Raw genomic sequence first — 8795 nt, 5'->3', positions numbered from 1 at the left:
AATAATGATAATTACATTACCCCGCAAGATTATTATAACGTTGTGCAATTAAGCAAAATATTCGACGTTCACCGGAGCACTTAGCTCGATTGTATTGGGTCCGTTTTATTACGCAGCGCGTTCAGCACGTAGCTAAACATCACGCCATTAAACGAGCCGTTTTTATTATTTCGCTGCTGGTAAATCGTCGCTTTGTTGGCTGGGAGCCGACATTCGGCAAAATGGAGCAACGAGAAAAACCACGAGGTCAACTGTCCTTTGTGATTGTCCTTCCCCATTTTTTACTCAAGGCCATTTTCAAAGGGACGCGTGATGATTCCTAATTGAAGAAGCAACGCCTCTTTACAACCTCCGAACATTATTTTCATGGTATTCGTAATTATAAACGAGGGTTTTCATCGTTGTGTTAATGCTTTAACAGCTCAACCAGTGACAGTCACGGGTTTACGTATTTCGTTTGCGTGTGCACTGGATATGACATGAAAAGTTTTACACGATTTTATTATTCCTGTTTTATTAGTATAGAGAAAAGCACGTAAATTATGCTTTCCACGTAGCAAGGTACAGGAAGATGTTTTAAAATAAATTATAATTGGCAACTTATAATAAAATATGTAATTACTTACGTAAGTATGTGATATACTTATTATTATCATTTTGTCATCGTTTTCTACACAAAATATCCACTTCCGTCGTGCTTTTACTTATTTTATCCTGGACTCAAGTAATCAATTTATGAAAAAAAGCAAGTAGGCATTTTTTCGGTAGATTTTGTCAAAATTAAATTGTTTATATATCTACAGTATGCAGATACGAGTATCACCATATTGTGTGCTAATATGTGTTAATTGATGGATTAAATTTTACTTAATCGTTTATTACTCAAATTTTGTGTAACTGCTAGCTAGGCAATAAAATTTGCTTATAGAATATTTGTTATAGATTGAGGAACTGATTAGAAAGAATTTTTAATAATAATAATTTCTATAAGAAGTAACGTTTATATACAGGTACAGATGTCATAGGCAGTTAAGTAAGATTTGTTGGAAAGGGAAAAATTGCTAGCCGGAAATTAATTTTCACCTTAGCGTGTAATAAGTTAATGAAACGCTTTGAAGAAAGTGGAACGTTCACTCGCAGTAGTGGAGATCTAAAATTACTCTTACGTAAGCATAAGACATACGTATGTATTCAGAAAAATGTTTCTAATGTATAAATTGAGTTATGTACGTAATATGTAAATTGTTTGTTATCTGTTCAATGTGATATGTTATCTTAATCCTTAGATTGCAAATATTTTTACGGTGCCTTTAAACTGTAAACATGAGACTCTTATCTGCGATACATTTTTCGGTAATTAATAGTTGTTGAAAAGATAGAAAAAAGAATTCATATAATATTTTCAAACGTACTAAATTATGATTACCATAAAACTTTTGCAAAATAACTTTCTTTAGGCAGGCGAAAAAAGGTTTTCTACCTTGCGAGAAATTCAATTTGGTCGAAATAGCCTGGGCATGAAATATTTACCTTCACAGTTCACGTGTTAATTTTTTATATGTAATCTAAATCTTTGATATGTAATGTATGGAATATTTACGTAGCTGTTGCTTTATCAGAGCGTTTTCTTATCAAAAGTTTCTGCAATATTGCAGAGAATGAATAGAAAAATTTTATGGTATTTCACAATATCATCTTATCTTGAAAAGTCTATTGAAAATGCTGATTCTCAACTATATCAGTTTTCTTATAGTATCGATTCAATGAATCTCGATTTGTAAAAGCGTTTCCTATTACGTGAGAAACACAAATAAAAGATGACGCAAGAAAGATTCAGCATATGGAGAAATATATTCAAAACATAATGTCAATAACGAATTATTAAATACAGTTCCACAGTAAGAAATAAATTAACACACATAGTTCACAAATAAGCTCGAAAACGTAAAACAAGAAGCATAATATTTTAATTGATGATTTCAGATTAATTTTAATTCCATTTTGTTATTAAGAAATTTCATTTTGTTATAATCCATGCCATTACTTTATTAAATGTTCATACAACGAAACATAATTCCTTGTTACATACCACGAATCGCTAATTTCTCGACAAATAAATTTGTGTACATGAAGTTTGCACTCGTTCTATTTTTCTATACTCTTTCTCACATCGAACGTAACAAACGAAACGTACTATCGATATTTATACGCACGTACACTTATTGACATTTGTTGCAAGTAGACGACGAATTGCTCTGCACTCCTAGGAAATTTGAAAACGGGAAATTGCACAAAATCCACCTAATACGACAAAATATATAAAGTACCCAAAGTATAACGCTTCTTATAATATTTGGTAGGTAAAACGATTCTCTGCCGAGGATTCACTCTTAATTGTAGTCTCAAAAATATAAATTTCCATACAAATGCTGGTCGTAGTTAATCCCACAATCTAGTTATAAGTTGAACGCTTTTTACTGCTTTACTTCCAAGTCACTTTATTATGAATCTGTTGTTTTATGCAAATTATACGTGCTCTATAGTGTAAAACGATAAATAAAATAAAATTTTATCTAATTGAATCTAATACACGTGGCCTGGCGATGTATCAATATAAATATTCATTGCTCGCAATACCAAACTTTTCGTCATTGAAAAACACGTGCAATACGCGGAAAACACAACTAATACTCGAAAGCAGTCTCGCGAAATCGTGCCGTTAAAACGCGACAAATAATTAATTTCCACAAAAATTAATTTGTTCCGTGGCAGTCAAATATTTCGAATCACGTGCAAGATAATTTCAAATTCGATTTTTATTTTTCCCCGTGGCGCGCATTAATTTCGGCCACAGCAGCTTCAAGAGTAATTACTTTATCATTTCACTTGTTTATGCCGTTCTTCCCTTTCTCTGATTTTACCACGACCGGTACTTGTTAATTACGCGACCGCTACGTTAATTTGTAACATCTACTTTAACCACCGTGTGCATTTACATGTGCAACTAACGCGTCCGAGTAATTTCATGGACAACCAATTCCGCAATTAGAGATTTCGAGTCGTTGTTGAGAAGAAAAAATTACCGAATTACCAGGACGGGATGCGATGACACGGTGCGGCTGGAAGTGCCGCTGGCTACTACCAGAAGCTAGGACGAATCTCGTGATATGCGATATTCAAATTAGCATCGTGTTAACACGAGAACTGCGAAACCAGTGAGAATGGCTGGTATCAAATCTTTGATTTCAGTAATTATTAAAGACATGCAACCGTGTTTTTGCTACCATCAATGTTTACTTTTAATTAAGCTGGAAACGTGATTATATATACTTGTTTATTTTTGTCACATTGCTTTAATTCTGATTAATTGCAATGGCTACAACATATATTTGCGCACCATTGTATTTCTTACAACATTTACATACCAATTAATTAGAAACAAGTATATTATTAAATTTCGTATCGTTTAGTAGTATACAGTAGTATTCATAGTAGTTGCACATGATTACAAAAATTTAATATTATGAGAATGAAGCGTAGGAGCTGATTAAAAAACGACTCATTGGAAAATAAGGATGTGTGTAAATACGTATCGCACAATTTTGGAGTCTGTGTGTGTGTGTGTAATATATTTAGATATATTTACGTTAAAGACCAGTATTGTTCTAGTATTAAAGAATAAATAGTGTCATCAATAGTTTTTGTTTCTTAACCAGAGAGAAAGCATATGATAAATTGATAGATTGATAGATGTATTGATTTTTTTGGATTATGCAGTCTTTGAATTATATGACATCCTTGAATTTCACAAAATTTTCTAAATACTTATGAAGTTAACACAGTTATTGAATTGATTTTTAGAGATAAATTTGAAAAGATTCCCTTCCTTGTCATTTATTTTCATTATATTTCAGATATAAGTTGAAAATTTTGTATCTATCTATATTTCTTATGTAGATTTATTATGTACATACTGATTTCACATATTTAGCAAAATGGAATACCTAACTAGCACCACTTCGATTAAGTAATGAGTTTAATAAAAAATATTTATTGATATGTGTAAAGAAACAAACTTCATATGCCCTCCATGTGTCTTCCTATTTCATCCAACTTTTATTTGAAATATTTTTCTTCAAAATCATTAATTGCTCAGTAATCCAAGTGAATCTAGTTGTCTGCTCCACTCTTATGTATGTATTTATGTATATATTTTATTATGATATGAGCAGGATGTTCCAGAACGAATGATAGAATTGGAAATTACCTTGTGTATAAAAATAAGTAGGAAACGCAGAATAAAATTTTTTTTCTGGCACTTCGTTTTCGAGAAAATCGAGTTTGTATTGGGAGTCGTCGACACTTCGTTGACAACCGCACTAAACGCGTTCAATCGAAAGTTAGCTGAGTGCACATGTATTCGACAAGTTTTCAAACTTGATTTCCTCGAAAACGAGACCTGAAACTGTAAACTTTATTTTATTTTTTCGACTTATTTTTGCATATAGAATAATTAAATACGCGCATTATGAAAGAAATCAATGAATGACTTCTAGAGCAATATAAAAATGTATAGTGTCATAAGATAAAATGTATTGTATCGTTTCAAACGTCAATATACATATAGTAGATTATCCGGAAAGTTTCTTTCTTTCGTAAACGTGTTTTTTATAACAAATCACCTTCATACAAACGTGAAACCAAGTGTGTGAAATGTCGCGGTGTTTATCTCAACAGAACAAAATCGATCGTACGTAATTCGACAAAATAATATAAAACAAAAAACGTTGTGTGTTTATTATTTCCTCGTAAAACGAATGAAACTTTTCGGACAACCTAATATAAATGCTTTAATAAGAAAATGAATAGAGGCGAACAAACTCTGCGCTCATAAACGGTGACAGTTAAGACGGTAATGAACTTCATCAAATAAATGTAGGGATCAAGACAAGAAAGTTTGAACATGTGTAGTTGAAAACTGGTTTGGTATACGCGTACGATGCGTTTGAAATTTATTTCTCTCGAAAACAAAGCGTTTTACGAAAAAGTTATAGTCGATATTTTTCACTCCTTTTTTTAGCCAAGTTCCACTATGATTGACAAATTTTCAAACTCTATTTTAAAATAATTATCGAAATAAAACATCGTTTTACTCTACGTGATTTTCAACTTTTACTTGCGATTTCAAGTGATATATAACACATTAAACTGTAGAAAATGAAAAATATCCATTTTTCTTTCTACGCGTCAACCTTTTATAGCTACGGTGAAATTCGGAAAATTTTAATTCGCAATACGACATAGCCAGTGATAAGGAGTATACACAAGAGCATACAAAAATGTGTTAAAATTGACGTTCGTTCTTTTTCCCGTGGACTGTTCAAATGTTCCTATCCTTGAGATAAAAGCTGTAGAAATCGTTCTTATCAAATTTATCTTTGAAATTAAATGAATCACTTTCCACATCTATCTTGTAAATTCGCGTTCTGCATAATTTTGCATAATATTACTTGTTTCGTAATATGTATATTGATGTGTAAGCAGTAGCTATCAGTCCAACTATCTAATTATCAAAGAAGGTACATATACGTATTTTCTGTAATTTTATTTCATTCAAATGTATGTACATGACATTGCGTGATATCTTTTCTAGCAAAATCATCAGGTGAGGCGAAGTTGTAGCGAACCAATCACGTTAAGATCATACGATGTATTACGTAAATAATGAATGATATCGGTGGAGGGAGGCACAGGAGTGGCTTTCGTTCATTCACTTTCAAAAAAGCGAGTCATGCGTTTCTTGAAACTGTGATATTTTATAAATCTTATCGATAATAATTATCGCTTCTGAAATGTTCTTGTTATTAATGAAAAATTCATTTTGCATTCCTGCAATAACGTGCAACACTTATATAAGAATTCCATTTTAATAAAAAGATAAAATGACGCGAGAACAAATTTGTAAATAAAATATTGATATTTATATATCAATATGTATAAAAAATCGTATAAAAAACAAACTTTATCGCATATCTTATCATTTGCAAAATAAAATAGACAAAAATAATGTGCTACAAATTATTCGGAAAATTAACAACGACCAGTTATACAGTAGAACGTAGTATCTGCATAAAAAAATGTCAGATCATCAATGTAACGTTTCTTGTCAAATATAAATGTTTTAAACATGAAAAATCTTATTCAAATGTCTCGTTTTATAAATTACTACTCCTCTTTTTCAATCTTTTTCATTTCAAAATAATAATTCATTTATTCATAAGTCAACATTTATGAATTTATACTTTACCGAGCATAGTCTTTCAACAAGACAATTTTATTTTATTTTTTAATTATTTTATTTTCGACTGAACAAAAGAAATAATTTCTTATTAAATTTAATTAATAGGATTTCTGCACATTACATCGATGACTTTGCAACATCGATCTTAGAAATTTTTTTTCAATGGAAATTATTTTGTCAATTTAGAATATATTTAGAAAATACGAAACTACGAATTTTTATAAAATTGCACTTAGGAATTTTCATTTCCAAAAGTAATGGTCGAATCAAGTTCCTTTTTACATTTTTAATGTGGCAGATGCAGTTCAATTTAATAAAAAACGTTTACATTGAACAATTAATATTTTAAATTTAATTAATCTAAATTGATATTTTCTTGAAAATTGAAAAGTAATTTTTATTTTGCGAATTAGAAATAGACTATAATATAAGCAGAAAGATTGAATCTTTTTTTGTCCTAAATGACCAATTTTAAAATTCTTTCTGTGCATTGTTTTACTGATACACAACTGTTCCTACGTAACTTCTATTCACACGTAATTCGAATCTTAGTAAATTATAAATTGGGATGGAGATTTAAACGAAATACCGAATCTGACGTGATAATTTAAATGTTGAATAAGTAATTAAAATTAATACTATTGCAGTTGCATTATTTTGCTATGGTTACTTGAAAATAAAAATAAGACTATAATTTGAATGATAAATGAAAATTTTTTCACTTTTATATAGGACTGAATATTTTTTCTGTATATTATTGTTGTCGTTGTTGTTCTATTATTTAAATCGTATCAACTGTGCTACTGATATAATACCAGATTTTTTATTCATATGTACGATTGAAAATTGTACATAATAAACAAAGCAATAAACAATAAACAAGTGTAGGATCATGTTACTTTTGTACAAATGATGTAACAATAGAATATTGATGTAACATTTTATGGATATAAAAGAGTGATCATGTGAAATTTTTCTTGCTACGTGATATTTCTGAATAACATAGTACTCTACTTTTCACTGGTCTGAAACAGAATATTAGAAATAAGAACAGTGAAAGAATTACTCTCTCCTTAATGGCTTTTTAATCACACATGCTTATCGATAAAAGAACATTTCGTCATTAACGGTGATGTTATTATATGATTAATTTTATGATAAAAGTTATATCTAACCTACTATTAGTACATGACATTATTATTCTATCACTAGCAAACATATTACGAAAGAACGACGAAAGAAAGAACAACGTTTGATAAGTGTTGTACAAAGAAATTATTCACAATTGATAATGTTAAGAAAAGTCAGCTTACAACTAAAGCACGTGGATGTTTTGTGAAATGCATCTGTCTTATAATAATTATTTAGCGATAACAAAGTGTTACATAATTCTTTCGCAATTCGGTCAATAGTCTTTGAATTCTACGAGTCTTTTATTCTTTACCAATAAAACAGTTTTTTTAATTGTAACATTCTTCTTTTTAAATAATATAATTTGACTAAATAGAAACCGAATTTACTCGTCAATTTTCGCGGATATCTTGATACCGACGATCCTTGATACGTGTCACTCTTCTACACTAAAGTAAGTATGCTAAATAATTTGAAGCTTGAAGAGGAATTTCATTAGTATTTCGTTAAGAATTTCGCAGAAACATCAAGATGACAAATAGCGCTTTCTAAAGTAACTGTCGATCGAATTGATTAAATAGCGTCTACTCCGTGTTAAAGTTAAATTCCGTGCAGTATCATGATGTGAAAACAGCCGCATTAAATTCCCAGTGATTTACGAACTGCGAGTGTGTTTGTCGTGTAAAGAGAGTCAGTCATAAAGTACCGGTTAATTCCAACTTGTGAACTTTTTTAAAGAACTACGCGAATATCTCGTCCGAGATAAAGATATTGTCCTGAAAGTTTTTTGATATCCTGCCTGTCTAGCGCGGTGGAAGCTTCTTTCTATCCGGCCCAGCCCCCGTTAAATCATTTCAAGCGTCACAAACAGCGTACAACTTTTCGTCATGGGCCCCGAAAACAACTTCAAAAATTTGACTTTTAGAGGTACGGTGCTCTCGTTTTAAACAATTCTCACTCAGTGTATTCGGTAATTTTTAATTCTAAAAATACCTATTTTCTATTCACTACGTGTATTATAATTTCTTATTAGGTTTCTATTTGCTTCGAATCTTTTATCGTTAAATCGACGATGGAAGTTCCTTCTTCTTTCCGGCGTTACACTTTTTTTTAATCTTCTTCAGTTTAGAAGAAGCATCCATAAGCTGTTAAATCGTTATATTGTTACATTGACGATTGTATTTTATTTACTTTTATTTTCTGCCCTGTAGTTACATTAAAATAGAAATTATATTAATAGAACTGTACTAAAAATGTCCCCTAAAAGGAAAAGACCAATATACGAAACTAATAAATTCGTGAGTATGATATTTAATTAGCGACGTTCGATTTTAAAAACATATAATTTCAGCATAGATAGAAG

Source organism: Bombus pascuorum, chromosome 2 (assembly GCF_905332965.1).
Source record: "Bombus pascuorum chromosome 2, iyBomPasc1.1, whole genome shotgun sequence".
In the NCBI taxonomy this organism is placed as follows: domain Eukaryota; kingdom Metazoa; phylum Arthropoda; class Insecta; order Hymenoptera; family Apidae; genus Bombus; species Bombus pascuorum.
The sequence above is the reverse complement of the archived record's forward strand: the minus strand, read 5'-3'. Positions refer to the sequence as shown.